The 22,516-nt window shown below is 41.6% G+C and overlaps 1 protein-coding gene across 13 annotated transcripts in view; it reads right to left on the reverse strand.

Moving 5' to 3' along the window:
• SSBP3 (single stranded DNA binding protein 3) overlaps positions 1 to 22,516 on the reverse strand; it is a 244,673-nt gene that overhangs the window by 105,881 nt on the left and 116,276 nt on the right. The window lies entirely within an intron of this gene.

Below are 22,516 nucleotides of genomic sequence, written 5' to 3' on the forward strand. Positions count from 1 at the left end.
TAAAACAGAGCATATGCATGTCGGGACTGCGTATCCATGACAGGTGTGGCTTAGACACTGCATGCAATTAGAGGGAGTGAAAGAAATGCAGCAAGAAGCTTTTAACATTGTACTTATTGCAAGGAGTGCTGCTGCAGAGCGAAAAAACTTTTCCAAGGTCTCCAATTGCAACACTGACAAAAGATTCCAGTTCCACCCATTCCTACCCAGTCCACTTCAGAACTCACAGACTTGTAATAAGGAGAGACTTATGGTCCTACTGCTCACATATGCTTAGTCTATGCACATGGCAAAATGAGGTGCTATTTTGAGATGGTGGAATGGATGGCACCACAGGTTATGGGGGGAACATCACTTTTGAACACTCAACTGCATTAAAAATCTCCACCTTCCCACTAGCAAAAACCCCTAGCATATCCAATAGAAAGGATTTAGTCCACCCCTTAACTTTAGCTACTTGTGAGGATTTTAAAAATGATAATAAAAATGGAGAGCACTCAAAATTGATTCAGCCACCTGCATTCTGAAGTAGTACAGTCCATCCTGCCACCTCCAGACTCCACTACTTGATTCTTCTGCAAATGTAGGCCAGGCCTCAGAAATCAAGTCAGAGCCATACAACTGGAACTCAGTTACAATTTCCCAACCTGTCATTTGTACAACCTGCACAACACAGGAATGTCTATGGCACACTCTGGTTTGAATTAAATGTTAGCTTCACAAAAATGAAAAGTTGGGAGAAGGAGGTGCCCTCGCTGCTAAACATTCTCTTAAAAACTTCCGGAAGGCCTGTTATAACACAACCATCCAAACCCAGTCCTGACAATGTTTTGGTAAAGTATCTGGAGTGTGTCATTCCACCAGAAGGCAATGATGTAATCTCCACAGGAACAGTTATTCTGTTCTTTTATCTTGCACTTCACTAGTAGTGTGATTTACACATAGGAAGACTGGGGCCTACTATGTGGTAGACAAACAGCAGCTCACTCTCCAACTCCAGATTAGCTATGAAAACAATTTGCCTGTGCTTACACAGAAGCCTTACTCTCTGGAAACCAGCCAGAGGAAAAGAAAAAATTACACAAGGCCCGTCTAGCCTTTAAACTATTATGAAATGGGATGATTTCACTGCCCTGTAGTCCAGCTGTACCGAATAGTTCTTTATTGCAATCCAAGTAGGAAGAGAAGGAATTCTGACATACAGAATAATCGACTGAATAAACTCTGTGCCTGCCTCCCTGGAATTGACTGATGGATTTGGGTGGATTGTACAAAAGCTGAGAGCTCAGTCTCTAGGATTTCTTTACCTGCAGGTTATTTATCATTTCTAGAGTATGAGGTGCTTTACAATGGTAAATTTAATTTAATCCTTGTAACAACTTTGCAACGTATGTTATGCAGAGAAAGAGTGACTTGCCAGAGGCCAGACAGTGAGCTTTTCCCCAAACATTTTCTTAATATACTTTTCTTTTTTCTCAACATTGTTAACAGTGTGCAGGAAATCACACTAATATTAAGTCTGCTGCACCAGTGACCCAGATTTTACCAGGGATTTTACTATCTGAAGATCTGACTACTATCAAAAGGCACTATTAACCACCTGTGTGGTAGGAAAAACTTCCATTACATGCAGAGTTGCAAGCCAGAGGCTCTTTTCTCCTGGCATTTTACTGTTGCGATCTGCTTGCTGTTCTTCACTTCCTGCAGAGCTGCCGGAACACAAAACACTGCAATTGATCACACTCTCGGCAGAGAGTTCCTATCCACTGTTGTTTATAGAAGCACTTTCTTTTAGAGAGGTCTTGGGATACAGATTCTGGAACCCTAACTGGTCTAAATTGCTTTCAAATGACTTTATTCAGCGCAGTTCTTTCTTCAGCTGAAATCCTCCTCCAGATCTGCCTACCATCTAAAAAGTTAGGTGAGTGGTGACGGGAGACTGTGTGTTGTCTCGCTCACGGCACCAGAGATGTTTCCCTGTGGCAACCTTTATGTCTTTTCTGGGCTAAAAATGGTTTTATTTGCAGGGGTTTCTGCTGCAGTTTCAGTGATTTGCCCCCATGATTTCATTGTATTTGTTTTTACGTAGGACACCACTCTGAGAGGTCTGTTAGTGAAGGGTGCTAATAAATTAAATACATTAATTGCAATGTTCTCCAGGTGTACTAACAGAAAACAGGGCTGCAAAGTTCTTACAACCTAAGCACTAAACAACTGGGGCAACAGGCAAGACAAAAACAGCTTTTCTTCCAGCCTCTCAGCAGACCCTAGGGTTAAATGTGGCATGGGAAAATGATTGGATGGCAAAGAAGAATAGTGCAGCAGAAAGGAATCAGTATGTCGCAAACAGGGGAAGGCTGGTATCAACAGGACTGGCACTACTCACACAGTATGCTGAGAACTATAATTCCCTCATCCACTGTAAAATTTATGAAAAATATGAGTGCAAAATGAGTTCCTATCAGGGCTGTGGAGTCGGTAAGCCAGACGTTTGACTCCGACTCCGACTCCTCTATTTTTCTACTGTCCGACTCCAACTCCTTCATAAATGGCAAATGTATATTAACTAGTAATAACACATTTACTGTAGTAAAATGGTAGCACAAGGCATTTCATCACCACCACGTGAATCCAGAGCTTGGAAAAGTTACTTTTTTGAACTACAACTCCCACAAGCCCAATCCCTGGGGCTGATGGGAGTTATAGTTTGAAAAAGTAACTTTTCCAAGCTCTGGATTCACTTGGTGGTGATGAAATGCCTTGTGCTACCATTTTACTACAGTAAATGTGTTATTACTAGTTAATATACATTTGCCATTTATGAAGGAGTTGGAATCGGAGTCGGTACATTTCTACCGACTCCGACTCCACCCAAAATTGCTTCCGACTCCACAACTCCGACTCCACAGCCCTGGTTCCTATGACCACCTAATCTAACACAAAGCAGGCCTTACAAAAGCAGTATTTTACATGCTGTGAACACAACCAACTCCTACATGTTTGCCTGAAGTAGTTTGGGACCTTACATCACCATGCTGATTTATGCATAAAACGTTAAGCCCCATCGGTATTAAGATATTGTGCTTTTCACATGTAAGCCTAACAATATTTTACAAGTTCAAGGGCCACCATGAGTTATACAGTCATACCAAGAAAACAGACTTTTATAAACTATAGCATGGAGGATTGTGTTAAAATGCCAGTGCTCTCTTTGTGAAATGTGCTTAGCTTACAGGGTTTTTTGGGGGGAGAGGGTTCTCTCTTAACCACCTGCTTTGCTCAGTCTGAGATGAGATCCAATTCATGTGCCTTCTCATGTTTCACCTCCAGGAAGAAAGCTTGTTCAAGCCACATTCTGCTCATGGTTACACATGTGGAACCTCCCTGGTGCCTTCAATAAACTTAACCCAGTGCAATGACTGGCGTATGGAAAGAAGGAAGAAATGACAGTTATCTGAGCTGTGTTCACTCTTCTGGGTTAGCTTGAGTAAAAAGCAGAAGCATTGGGCTTGTTTGACTGAAAGTAACAAATAAAATTTGGCATACAGAGTTATGCACCGCAGTAGCATGATTTTCACACTTGCTTTACAAAGAGGAAGTGCACTGGACAGAAATGTGGTCAAAGCACTTACAGCAAGCAGTGGAATCTGATTCATTGGGGCACAGTCCTTCCAATGAGAATGTCAAGCAATTAAAAAAATCCCCCAAGATGTCAAAGCCACACACTTTTTCTTGTTCCACACACATTTTATACTTCTATTTGAACTCAGAGAAACTCCACAAACATATCTGTCAATCTACTATTCTCTGGCCAACCAGCTTCTTGTTGTCTGGCCAATTACTGTGCACCATTCAGCACTCCTAATCCAAAAGGGTATAGCTATGGCAAAGAGGTCCCCCCTCCATCTACCTGCTTGTGAGCCCTCCTAGGGCGTAACACAGGCACTATAGCAAATTAGGGAGGAGCCAAAGAGAAGTCTAGGCTGCTTCAAGAACAGCCCCTTTTGATAGTCTTAGTCTATATGAGAATCATAGATTTTGAGCATTCTCAGAGCTGTGAGGGTAAAGCACTAGGCACAGTGAGTCTCCGTGTTGTCTTTCTATAATAAATATGAGACAACTGTATTTTATCTGTGTTTATTTTGGGAGATGGATGGGGAAACAATTGAGAGGAGAAATTTTAGCCTGCCTCAGTTTGTGCGTGCTTTGCTGCAACGGCTTGTTTTACTTGCAGGACTGGGGCAGGGAGTGAGTGAGGGTTTTTAAATTAGTATTTGTTAACAGAGAGCGCAACAGTGAACAGTGTGAGCCTCTTTCTGTACTAAAGATTTATCTTTGTTATTTCTTAAGCTATTTGGATTTATTTTTGTGAATGGGCTAGGGGATACTGTAAGGGGATTGGGAGAAATGGTGGTCTGTGGTCTGTGTGTGCCTGTACTTGACGGACTTTGGGAGGGGGTAGCTGGTGAAGATGAGTTATTTTCCAGTTTCCCTGCATGCTCACTCTCTATGTGCTTGCCAATTTCCCTCCTCTTCTGCAAGTGTGTTTACTCCCAAAAGTTTTTGGAAAGTTGGGAACAGTAATTCTTCACTCTCCTCATGTCCCCTACCTTTCTATTCTCTAAGCCCACGAGACTGCTGTCAGAAAGGTGGTAGGTGAGGATTATTGCTCCAAACCAGCTTTTGCTCCCTTGCTGAAGTTGCAATCTGAACCCCACTTACATGGAAGTAAGCCCCGTTAAATTCAACAGGACTTCTAAGTAGATGTGGTTAGGATTTCACTGTAAGGTGGGATCTTGCTGAATTAAAGACTCTTCTGTAAGCTTGCTTGCTTGCTCGCAAAAGCGTTTGGAATGTTAGGAGGAGGTTGCAGTGGTACATATTCTTAAGTCTCACTCAGACTCCTCTTTCTGTAAATTTGTTTGCTCACAGGGGTTTAAGAAAGTTGGAAGGAGGAGGATATTGTGGTCCTCTGCTCTCCCATGTCCCATCACCTTCCTCTTCTGCAAATTTGTTTGTCCATGAGGGTTTTTTGGGGTATGGGCTGTGGCTGCCTTCCTCCCATGTAAATTTCTTTGCTCAGGAAAGCCATTGGAAAGTTGGGAGGAGGTGGTGAATCACTGTTCCAGTGATTTTGTTTCCCCTTGTCAAGGCAGCAATTCTTATCACATTTCCCTGGAAGTAAATTCCTTTGGACATACTTCTATCCATGGTTAGCATTACACTATAAACTGCTGACTTGGCCAGCTAAGACCGTGGTATTCTTTTCCGATCTCTGTCTGCATCAGTAAAGTCTGCACTGCAGTCCTATATATAAAAAATAAGGCTGAGTTTGTAACTGGCCTAAAGCAGGAAGGGAGCAAAAACAATAGGAGAGTTTAAAATGTTAAACTGCACATGCTTAGAGTATATTTTGTAGCCCATAAAAGCTTATACCATAATAAATGTGTTAGTCTTGAACATAGCACAAACTTTATTTTGTGGTACCTTATTTCATGTGTTCCTTTCTAGGAGAAGGGGGATCTATTTTGGAAACTGCACCAGGGCTTGCTTTATAGGTTGAGTTTTTTCATTATTCCAAACCTGCTCCCCCACCCCAGTTCAAAATCAGGGACAAGCAGGCTTGAAATAGTTTTTTAAAAAAAAATTAATTACTCCTTATTTATCAGCATAACGTTTATATCCACTCCACCTTTCTTCCAAGCTCAAAAGAGCATTCATAGGTCTCCTTTTTTCAATGTTATCCTCACAACAACCCTATGAGGTAGATTAGGCTGAAAACCAGTGACTGGCTCTGGGTCACACTGTGAGATTCACAGCTGAATTGTGATTTTAACCCTGGTCTCCCAGGTCCTAGTCCACTTTATTTCCCTGCATTTTATTACATATTCTGGAAAGATGTAGAAATTGATAAGCCGAGGGGGGGGAGATAATATTTTCCCATAGATCTGGAAATGTATGGGGTACGACTGTTAACGTCTTGTCTGGCACCTTTCAGGCTAACCAATTCAGGCTGCAATCCTGCACATATTTACCAGGGTGCAATTCCCATTCAGTGGGGCTTACCTCTGAGTAATATAGTTATTATTGCATGAATTCATACTAGAAATTGAGACAGCAGGGACCCCTTCTCAACCAAGATAAGACACATAGGTGCTAAAATATTAATAAAACTGCAATGTTTAAGTGTTCACTCTTTCTTTGCAAAGGAGGAGGATAGGGAAAGAACCAAAACAGATGACGGCCACACAGCTTTTCTCCCAATAGAGAAGCAACCATGACAGTAGGGACCCCTTCTGAACCAAAGAAAGACATTTTTTATCTTAGTAAGGTGCTATTTGTGAAACAGCAGTGCTTAAGAGTCTACAGTATCTTTGCAAGGGAGGACAGGGAGCAAATCAGAATAACTTGGCCACATCCCTATGACCTTTCACTGGCCACACCTCCACACTCTCTCACTGGCCATGCTCCCAGAAGCTCTCAGCAGCCCCACCAGGTCTAGTAGGCATTAGCCACTGCTGAGAGTGACAATTACATTAACAAGGTAGGATGCCTACCTGACAACTAACCACCAAAAGGCATACACTAGGGTTAAATCCAACAGCCAGTGCTTTAACATCAGTTAGGTAGTCCCAGGCTAAAGAGGCAAAAGACAAACAAAGTCCTTACACAACAACAATATTACTGTTTGGAAAATGTAACCTTATCTACAAACATAATGGCTGAAAGAATAAATTGGCAATCACTGAGAATGTTGTAAAAGGCGGGCTTTTCACACTATCCAATAACAAATGCAACATCCACTGAGAAATCAGAACAGCATAATTACGCAATGCAAAAATTATCAGTAACATTAAAATTGTATATCTAGTTCCGCAGCATATGACAAAAACTTTGCCACATTGCTTCACCTCTATCTACCCGTAAAGTGGAATTCATCTTTGTGTTACTTTCCCAAAAGGTATAAGGTAGATAATTCAATTTATTGGAGAACTGTAATTAAACTTTCACATGCCCAGGGTTAATGCCGTCTTTGTTATCATGAAGTGTAGAAGGCAAAAACTCAAGGTCTGAGTCTACAGCAGCTGGCAACACTAGTTATAATCCTCCGGTAACCAAGTCACATTAAATCACCCCACAAATAGTGACTTGAGCTATCTTACATTTACGAGCAGCATTAATAGGTAAATAATTGGTCTGTTTGGCAAAAACTACTCCACATATACGTACAGTATTAAAGGCTTCTAGGAGCCAATTGAGTAATTGTCCCTCTATTTTTTAAAAAAAAATAACTGAAAGATATCTGCTTGCTATTTTGATAATTTACTAGTCTTCAGTTCCATCACCTCTTGTCCAGCCCAAGACAAGCAACTGTACTATTTTGCCACTTAATGAGACAAGTTTAGTAAGTTCACTACATGAATCTTTGTACTGACCTACATAATACTTCTACGTAATAACTATAACTCTAAGCTATCACTAAAGTAGTCTGGATTGCCTAAACAGAGGATACCTAGGCCTAGTTCTGTAGTATGTTCACTCCCTTAAACATATCAAAATGGTGGCAAAGTTGTGGATAGGTATTTAAGTTCATGACACCATTTATTTACCCTCTATCCACTTGCCATGTCACCATACACTTAGTGAACACACATTAAAAGGCTCTCCCAGAAGTGGTATAAGACTAAGGAAAGGAATGCAGGCACATCTTTCTGATACGAGGAAGAAGTGTGCCTCCTGGAGCCTGCAATGAGGTGGGCTTAACACTGCCTTCACTTAATAATTTTGGGATCAGTCACTTGCTTTTTTTATTAATATGGTTATGGACACTTAACTCTACATTTGCTAGTTGTGCATTGTTAGGGCATTCCAGCTTTGCAATCTGTTTTTTGAAAGGTAAGTATTTATAGACTTACCATTTAACTAGAGCAGCTCCTTGTTTAAAACAAAAGATTACCTGGACTGTTTTTGCGATATCTTAAAGGCAACTTAACCACATTAACCTAGTCTGAGGGCTGACTAGGTTCTTTACACTATCAGGTGTTGTACTACTAACAGGTTGGAATTAAAGTCTGGCACCACACATATGTCACTAGTTTTCCTCATGCACCCAACCCTCATATACTTGCATGACAATGTGACTAAAAACTAAAAACCAAAAACACTTAATCAAGGTGCAGACTATTCAGACATCCCAGGCAGCAATATGAACTTGCTTCAGAATATATTGTCTTTGTTCTAGAACGGTGATTCCCAACGTGGGTGGTAGCGCCCCCCTGGGGGGCGTTACAGCCTTTCAGGGGGCGTTGGCATGACTACAAACTTTAGGAGGCTGTTTGGGTTCATTAGGGGGGAGTTGAGATTTGGCGGTCTGATGTGACAGTTGAAGCATTTAAGTTTAATTTTATTTAATACACAAATAATTTTTAAACTGTTTTGTCCCCAGTTAGAATGTATTTAATAGTCTCAATTCATGGAAATAACACTATAAATAGTGTGTGCTCTTTAGTAAAGAAATTCTGAAGAGCGGCCAGCGTCATATCAAGGAATGGGGATATTAGCCATGCCCCGGCACTAGGTAATGTTCCGATGCTGTCTTGAGGGATGTTGGAACCAATCATGAGAGAGTCTTTGATAAGCTGGGTGTATTGGTGGAGGGCACATTCTTCCAACGGATGAGTTCCGTGGGCAAACGGGTGACGCAGACAGTCAGTTATTCGCTGGTTTTCTTCAGGAATGGGACACACTTGCTACCCGTTGTTTCTGTGATGTTTAAATGAACTTGTTTAACGAAACAATGCCGGTAAACTGAATGAGTTTGTTATTAAGTATATTAAGTATAATAGGAAGCATTGGCATATACTTAATCTGAGGGGGGCGTTGGGCACAAAAAGGTTTTGCAAAGGGGCGTTGGGCCGAAAAAGGTTGGGTAACGCTGTTCTAGAAGAACATCTTGTTTGGGGGGGGGGAGAAGCAACTCAGTCTCTATGCTTACTTAACCCTTGACCCCCCACAGCTGGGGTTGTTTGCTGGCAGTGGCAATGTCTGTGAAGAAATACACACAGCTAAGCCTTAAATACATTATGTATCAACTCATACAGCAGCCCATTTAAATTGCTTTGAAGTGAAAAGCCGCAATTGTTAATAGATGCCCTAGGTTCAAATCCTTAACTTGGGCCAAAAGAACTTTCCCTGTACCTCTTATCTTCCCCTTCAACATTGATTGACACTTATTCTCCTCTCACAGTGTCAAAAATGATTCTGCACCAGATTTAAGAGGTTTTTGGGGGACAGGAGTTTTTGTTTGCAAATCAGGCTGCGAGGGAAATGGCAATGCATCAGGGGCTTGAACTACCCATTTAAGGTATGTGCTCACTGGAGCTGATGGAAGTTGTAGTCCAAAACATCTGGAGGGCACTAGGTTGGCCCCGGTTCATTTAAGGAATCAGGGCTGCCTCACATGGCAAGCCAACTTCATTTGTGAACCTGCAGCCCCCAAACGCTTACCTTGCCATTCAAACGATATACAAAAAATGCTTCTCCCAAACCACCTTGTCACATAGATTAATCTGAAATGCCATGGACAAGACTAGACACAGCTAGTAAGGTGTAAGAGGTAGCATGCCTCTTTAACCTCCTACTATTTTGTACATGCTGACAAGCTTCCAGAGTAAGTATCTTAGCAGTTCATATAAGGCAGTCTGTGCATTTGCACCTTTAGCTCAAAATGCTCTCCTCAAGGGTCTTTGAACTCCTATTTGAACAGTAAGGGGCAAATAGTGCTTATTTCAGCACTCATGTCCCTTTCATTCTATCCCCTTGTCAGGATAATCACAAACTGCCATCCCTACTGCGTCTTTCCCATGTTACAAGTGGCACAAAGCAAAGCAGCTTAATGGGTCACAGTGCTGAAAATTGAAGTTAACCTCATAAAGCATCAGTATATATTCACTAATAAGTAAAAAACCTTGCGGTTTAAGAACGTACCTATAGCCCATAGATATTTCTATCAAACTTTAAAAAGTGGAGAAATTGGGCAGCTATAGTGAATGCACCAGAGGAGCAGGAGACCTGGACTCCCTCTGAAATATTGTACTGCCCTACAAATCTGTCAAAATGCCAACACAATTTGGGTTGGTCTTTCACAGTCCAATCCACTTGCTGTGTAGGTTGGAAGAATTTGGTAACATGTGCCTCTGAGCATTAGTGAATTCCTCTGCTTTTTAAACTGGGAAGTAAGAAATGGGATCCAGTGCAAGATTGCTGAGAATGGGTTGATCATTTGCATGCTTATTGCGTTCAGTGGGATTTACTCCCCTGCAATCATGCTTAGGAGAGGTGAAACTGATCACAGGGTATGGAGAGAAGGGGAGGAGGAGGAGGGAGGGGAGGAAAGGAGAGGAGGGGGAAGGAGGGGAAAGCCAGGTCTGATTATTTGCATACTTATTGAATTCAATGGGATTTACTCCTATGTAATCATGGTTAGGATAGGTAAAACTGACCATGGGGGAGGAGCAGAAGGAGGGGAGAGGAGAGGGAAGGAGGAAGGGAGGGGAGAGGGGAGCGCAATGAGGGGGACAGGGAATGAGGGGATTGCAGGGGGAGGGGCAAAGGAAGGGGCAGGGAAGGCTTGGTTTGATAATTTGCATGCTTATTTAGTTCAATGGTATTTACTCCCATGCAATCATGCTTAAGATAGGTAAAACTAACCATGGGGGTAAGAGGGGGAGGGGAGGGGAAAGGAGGGAATTGGAGGGGGAGAGGATTGGAGGGGAAGGAAGGGGCAAGAGAGAGGAGAAAGGAAGAAGGGAGAGTGGGTTTGATCAGTTGCATACTTTTTGAGTTCAATGGGATTTATTTCTGTGCAATCATGTTTGAAAATGGAAATGGACTGCCTTCAAGTTGATCCCGACTTATGGTGACCCTATGAATAGGGTTTTCATGGTAAACAGTATTCAAAGGTGGTTTTACCATTGCCTTCCTCTGAGGCTGAGAAGCAGTGACTGGCCCAAGGTCATCCAGTGAGTTTCATGGCTGTGTGGGGATTTGAACCTGGGTCTCCCAGGTCATAGTCCAACACTGACCTGGGGGAGGGGCAGGGAGGGTAGGAGGAGGGAGAGGGTAGGAGATTGTGTGGGTTGGCACTGGGCAGACAGGCAGCCCCTTTCCTTTCCAAAAGGAAAACACTGTGAACAGTATCATTGCTTTTCAGGGTTCCCCCACCTTTTTATTCTACAGCAGGCACATGTAGGCTCCCACCCAAATTTAAACCAAAGCTGTCCCTGGCCATATCCACACCAGACCTTTCTTTCACTTTGGTCAGTCATGGCCTCTCTCAAAGAATCCTAGGAAGTGTAGTTAGTGATGGGTGCTGAGAGTTGCTAGGAGACGCCCTGCCCTGTTCTCCTCACAGACCTTCAGTCAGAGTGGCTGACTGTTAAACCATTCTCTTAGGGGAATAGGAGTCTCCTCTCAGCACCCTTCACAAACTACACTTCCCAGGATTCTTTGAGGGAAGCCATGACTGTCTCAAGTGAAATCAAAGTCTGGTGTGGGTGTGGCCCCCTGATTAGGCAAGCCAAGCAGCTGCGAGTCTGGCTTTTAGAACACTGACAGTTGGTTCTTACTGAGCATGCCCCGCGTTATCATTGGCTTCAAGCCAAAATTTCTTAAATTAATTAAACATCAGCCAGGCATTTTTTTAACTTTTAAACTGTAGAAGATGAAGGTCAGAGTATAGAGCAACATCAGTATTAGGATTACAGGTACTCTGTGAACATGGCTGATTTTTAATGAATTTCAACAGATTATGAGAAGTCGGAGAGGAAAAAAGTCCAAAAGGGCTCTGGATTTTTCTCTCTCTCTTTTTAGACTTTGAACTCTCTATTCTGACTGTTTTGTGTATCACCATGAAAATTGAAAGGGTTGTTAAGCAAGCGTTTCTGAGTTCAGGACTGTACGTTTGGTAAGGTTTTATTTGGAAATGATCTTATGGGAAGCATTAGAAAAGGAAGGGGGTATTTTCAATTTAACATTGCAGAATGTGAAAAATCCATGCTGTCTATAGTATACAGCCACTCTCGTGGCTACATAATAAAATACAATAAGCAATAAAGTTCGAGGACGTGGACAAGGTGTTTGGACAGGTACGTGCAACCACTTCGGTACTAGATCCTTGCCCCTCTTGGCTAATAAAAACTAGCAAGGAGGGAACAGTTGGCTGGGCCAAGGAAGTGATAAATGCCTCCTTGCGAGAGGGAGTGGTCCCCGGTTGTCTGAAAGAGGCAGCAGTGAGACCACTCCTGAAAAAGCCTTCCCTGGACCCAGAGGATTTCAGCAGCTACAGACCAGTGGCGAACGTTTCATTCCTGGGCAAGATCTTGGAACGAGTGGTTGCTGACCAGCTCCAGGCGCTATTGGATGAAACCGATTATCTAGATCCATTTCAATCGGGTTTCAGGTCTGGTTTTGGCACTGAGACGGCCTTGGTTGCCCTGTTTGATGACCTATGCCGGGAGAGAGACAGAGGGAGTGTAACTCTGTTGATTCTCCTTGATCTCTCAGCGGCTTTTGATACCATCGACCATGGTATCCTTCTGGAGAGGCTTGCGGAGTTGGGAGTTGGAGGCACTGCATGGCAGTGGTTCCGCTCCTACTTGGCAGGCCGTCTCCAGAAGATAGTGCTTGGGGAACATTGCTCGACACCATGGGCACTCCAATGTGGGGTCCCGCAGGGTTCGGTTTTGTCTCCCATGCTTTTTAACATCTATATGAAGCCGTTGGGTGCGGTCATCAGGAGTTTTGGAGTGTGTTGTCACCAGTACGCTGATGACACGCAGCTCTACTTCTCCTTTTCATCCTCTTCAGGTGAGGCGGTCAATGTGCTGAACCGTTGCCTGGATGCGACAATGGACTGGATGAGAACTAACAAACTGAGACTCAATCCTGATAAGACTGAGATGCTGTTGGTGGATGGTTTCTCCAATCAGATGGTGGATACATATCCTGTCCTGGACGGGGTTACACTCCCCCTAAAGGAACAGGTTCGTAGTCTGGGAGTCGTTCTAGACTCTTCCCTGTCACTTGAGGCTCATGTAGCCTCGGTGGCACGGAATGCGTTCTACCAACTTCGGTTGGTAGCCCAGCTACGTCCCTACCTGACTAAGGAGGATCTTACATCAGTAGTACATGCTCTGGTAACCTCACATTTGGATTACTGTAATGCGCTCTACGTAGGGCTACCTCTGAAGACGGTTCGGAAGCTACAGCTGGTGCAAAATGCGGTGGCCAGACTGCTAACAAGAACGAAGCGATCGGACCATATAACACCTGTTCTGGCCCACTTGCACTGGCTTCCAATACGCTTCCGGGCCAGATTCAAAGTGTTGGTATTAACCTACAAAGCCTTATACGGCGCGGGACCACGATATCTGTCGGAACGCCTCTCCCGTTATGAACCGGCTCGTACACTACGGTCTGCTACGAAGGCCCTCCTCCGGGTCCCAACCCATAGGGAGGCCCGGAGGGTGGTGACAAGATCAAGGGCCTTCTCAGTGGTGGCCCCCGAACTATGGAATAGTCTCCCCGAGGAGGTGCACTTGGCGCCGACCCTATCATCCTTTCGGTGCCAAGTTAAAACCTTTCTCTTCTCCGAGGCATTTTAATTTTTTGTTAATGATGGTAATGTTTGTAATTTGATCTTAGTTATGCAGTTTTTAGATTGTGAAATTTGATTTTAGATTGTGATGCTTTTGTATTTCCCTGTATTTTATTGTATTTATGTTCACCGCCCAGAGAGCTATTGCTAGTCGGGCGGTATATAAGTTTTAATAATAATAATAATAATAATAATAATAATAATAATAATAATAATAAAAATAAAAACTATTTATTTATTTATTAAATTTATATCCTGCCCTTCCTCCCAGAAGGACCCCAGGATAGCGAACAAAAATATTAAAAGCACTCTAAAACATCTTAAAAACAAAAGATATTAAAACATATTAAAACAAAACGTCTGTAGAAACATATTTAAACAAAACATCTTTTGAAACATCTTTTGAAAAAACAAACATCTTTAAAAAATCTTAAAAAGCAATTCCAACACAAACGCAGACTGGGATAAGGTCTCTGCTTAAAAGGCTTGTTGGAAGATGCAATGGATGTGCCATCCCCAGTCTTTAACCACAAATCCACAGACATGCCATGGACTACCTGAATGAAATCCGTGGATCACAGTTTGAAAACCTCTGTCCTAGACCAATAATGTTGAATTATGAAAGTGGCATAGATAGACACTAACAGTAGGGCCCCATTCATACGGTGGGTTACGTTACGGACCCCCGCTGTAAAGTGAAAACCGCTGTAAAGCGGAACCCATTGAATAGAATGGCACGTGATGCCCGAAAACCACCGTAAAAGCGGAACAAGCACCATGAGTGGGGTTTTTGTTTAATTCAGAAAGCTGTATCAGCGAAGCACTGTAAAGAGAAGCGCTGTAAAGCAGGGCCCTACTGTACTTAACACTAGCAGAGAGTCCTTTCATCTGTCTGCTTGCATATGCCAGGGCGTGATGGTTCAGCAGCACCAGAACTTATGGTACAACACAGGCCTCATATCACAGAGATCAACTCCACTATGTACAACACTATGAGCACTCTTGTTCCAGGCTTGATAGCTATGTACCCATGAGGCTTTTGACCAGAATGGGCAATATGTCCAACTATGGCACTTTTCAGTGCATAAAGACCACTTCATAGGCTTGCAGTAGTACCTTCAAGTCAGAAAGTACTACTGTATTTTTAACAGACAGGAGAGCAGTGATGTAAGAGAGACTTGTGATACACAATATGGCAGAACAAGAAACACATATTCTTACCTGCATAAACTACCTACCACATCAAAACACACAAATATATATGTATGCAAGAGAAACCACATTTACATTTAACAAGAACCAGGTGCACATAATGGTTGCAATAGCATCACAACCTTTCTGCTTCAGCTTTCCTTTGTGGTACACACCATGCATAGGTAAACTGCACTGGCTTTTGCTCTTCACACATGCATGCACACACGCACACACCATTCCACCAGCATCATGTCTGTCTGTCATGTTAAATACTAGCTAACATTCTCAATAAAAGATTTATATTACTACCACCAGATAAACGAATCTATCTAGTTACAGTGTGTGGAGGGGTGTGTGCTTGCACACACACACACATTCCTACATGTACAAATACATTTGTGAAACACCATAGCATGATTAACCACTGGGTTGCCAACACAAGGCAAATGTAACATTTAAAACCAGCCCACAACAGTACAACAGAAATAAGCAAGGGGGAGGACAACAGCGGCCAAAGGATCTGATAACTGTGCTTTGATTCATCAACATAAATTTGTCTCAGCAATGACTAATCTCCAATTGGCTCTGCAAAAATACCAAAGGGTGCTTTGCTCAAGAAACATACCCTGGAGGTACCTGGCAGTACTGCCCATCCCCAGCAGAGATGGCTGGATCAGACTGACAATCTGTCTACCCAGTTTTCTGCCCAGAGCCTAGACTATAAAAGCATAGAAGAAAGAGTGACAGAATAGGTCAGGATTTAGACAGACTGCATAAACAGGTAAGACTGAATTTAAATGGACTCCAGTTAAGCCTTTTCATCTCATTAAAGCTGCCTTCATCTTATACAGTGGGGTTTTAAATTTAATAATGGAACACTACCACACCTCACACTAACCCAATTAACTTTAGAGTAAAGCAGTATCTTGGCCATTTCATACAGATCTAAGCAGGAGATCGGTTTGTTTGTTTTATTTCAAAAGTCATCTCATTGCCTTGTTGGGTTAAAAGTTTCAGTACGCTTCTGCCTCGGCTGGGTTTGTGAAATTACAACTACTTTTTTTGTAATGATGTTCACTTATAGAAAACCTAATAAATAGCTATACTGTTGCATTTAAACAATTCATAATTTTTTAAAAAATGTGTCTGCAATGCAGCAGCAGCTATCATCTTCAAAAAGTCATATGCAAGAACAAAAGCATATATCCCAGCTACTTTTCCATTTCTAGCTCTCTTACAGCTCCCAGTAAGGACATGGATTGTGTAAAACTGCTGCCAGCTTCTGGCTCTATCCACAAATCGTGTTTTTAATATTATTTCACTGCTAACGGCCAAAGACATAAGCTAGCTGTACAGGTCATAGAAGTGTTGATACTGATCTTAGGAATAGGGCCGAAAGATGATCTGAAGAATTGCTCTGCCACTACTTTCCCAATGCCTGATGGAGTTTTATATTTCCTGTTCTTTTAACCACAGTTAAAATAGGGGATCCCCTCCTCTCTTTCAGTATTAACCATAGTGCTGCATTATATCTACACTGATATTAATGTTAGCCACATTTAACCCACAATTAGCTTTAACCCAAAATTTAAAAACTCAGTTTGAAGCTGGTTTGCAAACTCTAGTTTAAAAAAATGTTATCCTTAGTGCAGATGAAATACCAGGGAAGGCTGGCTGACTGGGGGAAGTGGGGCACTGCTGCACCAAGCATAGTCTGTCCTCAGCCAGCCCCAACTTGTCTACCTCCTTACAACCAGTGTAGGGAGTGGCACTGGTTGTCAGCTTCCTCCTCTTCCTTAATTGCAGTGCTGCCTTCGTAAAACTCAGCAATGAGGAGGACAGGGACAAAACCAGAATCAGTTGGCTCTGTCTATCATTGGCTCTGGCTCCATCTACTGTTGGCCTCCCTACTTTCCGCACTACCAGTCCCAATGGGCACCAACCTCCACTATGTAATATTTCACCACAGTTAATGCTGAAAAGAAGGGGGTGTAATTAAAGAAAGAGTCGAGAGAACAGGAAGAGAGTACAATAGAGCCTGACAGCGAGTTCCCAATCTCTTAACCACAGTTAATATGTCAGGAAACATTGGCCCAGTTTTGCTGTCAGAAATATGCTCTGCTCTCCTCCTTCCTCCTCTCTTCTTGCGCTTACTGCTTTGCAGTAACTCTGCTTTGCCATCTGAAATAAGGCAAACTATTGTTACTGGAAAGCTGTAATTGGTCTCCAAACCAGAAACAAAAACCATGGAATCAGAATACATGGAATCAGGGAGGAAAAGAGAAAAGAAAGAAATGTGCAAACACAAAAGTAAGTTCTCAGCCACTGGCTGCAACATCTGAACTGAGCCATTATGTCTCCACAGGCCTTTGTGGCTGAACTTCAACTCTGTTCAAGTACACAGCTGAAGCATCTTGTTGCATATAAAATAAGTTATTTTTTCATTTTTCAGACCAAACTTTTGCACATAGTATCCAGAACTTCTTTAAGGCTGGGATATACCATGCATGAAGTATCAGGTACTTGGGAATCATATCCACATTAACAGCAATATTGCTTTACAGTACTCTTAGATATGGTGCTAAGAGCCTGTAACTGTAAAAATTGGCTGTAAAATAGGCTTACACTCTTTCTAACTAACAACTAAAAGCATGCATTACAATAAATTATGAATAGTGCACACATAAGTTACACATAACTCTCTCTTTCCCTGCCAATTGTTGACAAACACAGCTTAATCCCCTCTGTCTCAAACACACTGGCAACATGAAGAACAGCTATTTGAAATGCAAGTCGTGAATGTTGTAACAGTTTAATTAATCATACCAATCTATCTACCTCTATGCTTTATCTACCACTTGCTGAAATTTATTCTTGTAGGAACTAGATGACCAAAAATGGTTTTGTCAAAGCATTTAAAAGGTAAGTATATGCAAGGTGTTTTCATTCAAAAATGGATCTAAATTTGTAAATATGTATTATGCATTTGTGGAAGAGGCCATAATTCAGTGGTAGAATACATGATAGGCATTCACAATTATCCCAGGTTCAATTCCTGTTGTCCCTATTTAAAAGAATCTCAGGTAACAGACCAGGAAAAGCTGTTTGTCAGTCAAATTAGACATTACTGGGCTAAATGGGCCAATTATCTGACTCAGTATAAGGCAGCTTCATATGTTCACATTATAGCTCCATGAAAAATATTCCAGTTAAGAAAACTATTCCCAGATTAAGGCAATATATATGAACACCACTGGAAAAGACTGGTGTGTGGAGCAAATGTCGGCAGTGTGAGCAATCTGTCTTGCCAAAGCTAGAGGCCTGTCTACACATGAGACTTCAGAATAGAGACTAATTTAGCGACTGATCCCAACAATTCCTTGCTACAGTGCCAGTATAATAATGTGTTTTGGAGGATTATGGCAAAGACTCTTTACAGTGAACTATGAGGTCCAGCATTACATAACATGGGAGATAGATGTCATACCCAAAACAGACATGGCCAGTACCTTAGAAATCTCCAAGCCAGCATCACACATTAGCAGGTAAGGTAACACAGGGTGATGGCAAGTGATTAATTGTCACCTGCATCTTGACAGACGACATGTCTTCCTCCACCACCACATCATATAACAAAACCAGTGCTTTCATGAAGTTAAAAGTTTCATACAGTAACAATTGAAAAAAATTCTTTCCTATGATGCCTTCTGTACAATTCAATTATGAAGAGGAACAGCTATGAATTGTCTAAATATACAACTTTTATATACTTAAAGTTTGGTGCAAACTTTAAAAATCCTTATGTTTTATGGTCAAAACATTGTTAAATGTTAAGAATAATTATAAATAAAGATGGCTTTGTTACTAGCAAGATACTTTTCTGAGTGGCTCTTATGAGTACAATGGTCGCCTTTAAACAATAGTGGTCAAACTCTTGAAAAAAAGAGAAGATACATTATTGTTTTCTGGTACCTCTGAAATATATAAAAAAGAGCAATTAATCTACTGTTAGTGGGAGATGCTAGCATCCCCATTTTCTTTTCTTTTAAAGACATTGTAGTATATATAGAAGATACTGTAGTACACCAGTAGTTGATTTGATATATACATAGGAAAGGGGGATGGATTTTTCAGCACTGACACTGTTAAAAAATGAGAAAGACTCCTGATTGCAACTTTCCTTCAGGGGCTTGTGCAGTAAGGGTTAAGAAGGTTTTATTAGGGGGAAGATTACTGATGAATACAAATTCATCTGATATTTTCTGAAATTTTAACAGACTTGAGATTCTTCTTCCATGACAGTCACAGCCCTCAAGAGAGGAGTCAAAGGCTTGCCCATCAAGTCAGGAAGAGCTGGAATTTTATTATTTTAAAACAAATCAACCACTGAATTTAAAAGCTAGCAATTTTATAATGCTTCATACTAATACAGAGCCTATTTTCCCCATTTCTCTTGTAAAGAATAATCTGATAAAGCAGGTACATCAGGACAGCTTCAGCTTCTAAACACCACAATTTTAATCTTTTAAGACACGCACACACACTTCCCCCATCACTATTAGGAGACCTTTTCAGTCATTCACAACTTTGCCAATGACTCTTGGTGGTATCTCATGGACATACATACTCAACAAGCCTGGCAACTGGCTACTTGCTAACATTTACAAACATCCTTGTACAAACACACAGACTCTCTGCTGATCTAGCTTTGTCTAAATATATCCCAAGGAAATAACTTGGCAGGGCTGTAAAACTTCACAGCAACCAAATTAAAAGAGGAGGGAATGAAAATGAACAAGTGTAAAACAACTGGAAAAGAAAAAAAAGGGAGCGCTCACACACGCAGAAAGTGAGGAGGGGAGAGAAATTTAAAGCATGATAGCCCTGAAGTGTCTGAAAGCTTTGAGGAAACTGCTTGTTAAGTCATGTTAACACATCAAAATCAAAAAAATTCAAAGAACTTTGCTGCAACTTGTGTTCTGTAGAATTTTAAGTTTTGATGTAAGTGACGTGTGTTCCATTCAACAGAGCTGCCATGTTCTGGAATACAAAACATAACTGGTTAGGCCTTAAGCTGCATCCCCTGTAGTGTTTCTCTTCATTTGTTCCCTCCACCTCCATGATATATTGGGTCTATTCGTATTTTTCCTGCAAGTGTGGATCACTCTTTAAATGCATTTAAAGGAGGTACCAACTTTCATACAAAGAAACCTGAAAGTGGAATATTATTCAGGATAAGGACCTAGAATGCAGATGCAGATTGTACTGGTTATGTTTATGATACAGCATGCAAAACCAGGTCATACAGGATAAACCTTAAAAACATAACATATCAGAATACTCTTGACACAGACCATTTTTCTAACTTTCTAAAGTTTGTTTGCACACAGAATAAGTGGCCAAGGTGATATTTCAAACTGATAGTATGCTAAAAAGCGGAGTATGAGCAACAGCTTCACATTGTCTTCTTCAGTCATTCATACTATTAGCCAGCTGACTAGACAATTCAACTCTGAGTGTTAAGCTGCTTAGCTCCCCCTACAACTTTTAGCATCTTTATCTATTTATCATAAACGTTTGTGGTAGAGAAGTTTTTAGAGATCATTCAAGCGCTTTAGCAGTGGATTGTTTCCTTTCCCTCCACCCCATCTTCCTTAGATGGATAATACTCCCACCCAAGCTTAAGAACACAATATGCATACATTTGGCAGCAGAGCTTGGAAAAGTTACTTTTTTGAACTACAACTCCCATCAGCCCCAGCCAGCATGGCCACTGGATTGGGCTGATGGGAGTTGTAGTTCAAAAAAGTAAATTTTCCAAGCTCTGTTTGGCAGAGGAAAACAAGTACAGTGCACTTGTTTTATGTTATGTCAACAAAGGGATTTAATGGTATGGCAATAATCAAGCCAAATAAAATACTTAGAGGAGTTGGATAGCCTGACAGCTTCAGCTTCCTAAAGCACAGGAAAAAAGTAGATTCACAGTTTAGTGCCTTGTATTTATGCATTTCTGCCATGTCACAGTGCCTCTCCAGCCAACTACTGCAGTTATAAATCTTCACATTTTAATATATGCTAACAAACATCCACTTTCCAGGACCATCAGTACTGTGCAAGCCACATATGTTAGATATTTATAGGAAAACTCCTGCACTGAATACAAGTACCTACTAATAAAGAGTAGAGATATTTTTTTGGGGGGGGTTGTTATTAAAGAAGAACATCCAGAGATTATGAAGTTGTTCAGATCTTTAGCAAAGACAATGGAATCACTATTAAAAGAAAGCATCCAATAGTGCGACAGGACAAGAGTGGCAAGTACTATTTTATTTTACACAAAGCCATCCTATGTGGGGCTTCTGGGAGTATATGCTCTTTGCCCAAAGCCCCCAGATACAGGGGTGGCAGAGGAAGATATAAGGCTGAAAATTGGGAAAAGGAGGCATTTGGGAAATGGCCGCCCCACTATGGAGCCTGCTCCTCCAGGTGGTGAATTCCCTTTAGCCAGAAAGAGGCCTTCTCATAAGTTATAGCCTGCTTGGGAGGAAGGGCCCTACTGTGAAGCAAGGCAAGGGTTGCAGGAAGTGGATGTGGCTAGAAAGTTGCCTGTAAGAAGTCAGAAGGAGGAGCAGACCAGGAAAAAAAGAACTCTGTAGTCAGCCATAAAGGAACAGTGTTTACCCTGTTTCTCACTGCCTGAGACCAAAGAAGGGGCGAAGCTTGCCCTACCCTTCTCCTAATATCTGGCACCATCCAATGGCCAAATTCCCACACTGATTCATGCTCCAAGGAAACCACAACTGCCCAATACCAGAACAACCTAGGAGGCTTACTTTTGCTCCCAAACCTCAGACAATTGAAAACTAGCAGAAACAGCACTCTGTGGATCTGGCTTGCAGTGTAAGGGTTACAGGAATTGCATTTTCAGCCATGCCAACCCACCAGGACAACATTTTGTTCCATTCTAGACATTTTAAAAGTTTATGAACTGCCAACACTGCCAGAAGGACTCAAACATGGTTTTCACCAAAGGCACATGCAATTAGCAGGCTTGAAAATGATGTACATACCCAGGTATTAATTAACTATAAATTCTCATCTAGTAATTCCACTAGCAGCAACACTAGGCTCTGATCCAACAATCAATACTAGCCATTTAAAGGTTCCACCTGCCAAAAAAGTTATATAAAATAAATATATAAAACTTTCATTAGATTCTACAATGGCTTTAGAACAATTAATCTACCATTAATGTATCAGGCGGTATTGTTTGGTTTTATTGGCATGACAATTGACACCATCAATATTTCTTCACACTCTACACTATAGCTTCATTCCAATGCTACTCCAAGAGAGAAATGCCTCATTTTACTGCTGTACTGGCTCCCTCTGGGCCTGTATCTTCTGTTACTTACACAAGCTTTGAAGAGAAAGCTTACAGCTCAATCTTCAGAGTTTTTCAAACAAAAGAAAACGGCGAAGCAACAAAGCTGTTGGGCGAGATAAATTGTCAGAGTTTCTCCAAAGTTGTGAGTATTAAGGCAGATGGGTGTTTACTCACTGCAACACTTCTCACTTCAAGTGCTATTACACCATGTTGCAATTACCAAGGGTCACTCAGCCACATGGCTGATCAGCATACCTCCCGTCTGGACACACGCATGT

Source organism: Rhineura floridana, chromosome 6 (genome assembly GCF_030035675.1).
Source record: "Rhineura floridana isolate rRhiFlo1 chromosome 6, rRhiFlo1.hap2, whole genome shotgun sequence".
Taxonomy (NCBI): domain Eukaryota; kingdom Metazoa; phylum Chordata; class Lepidosauria; order Squamata; family Rhineuridae; genus Rhineura; species Rhineura floridana.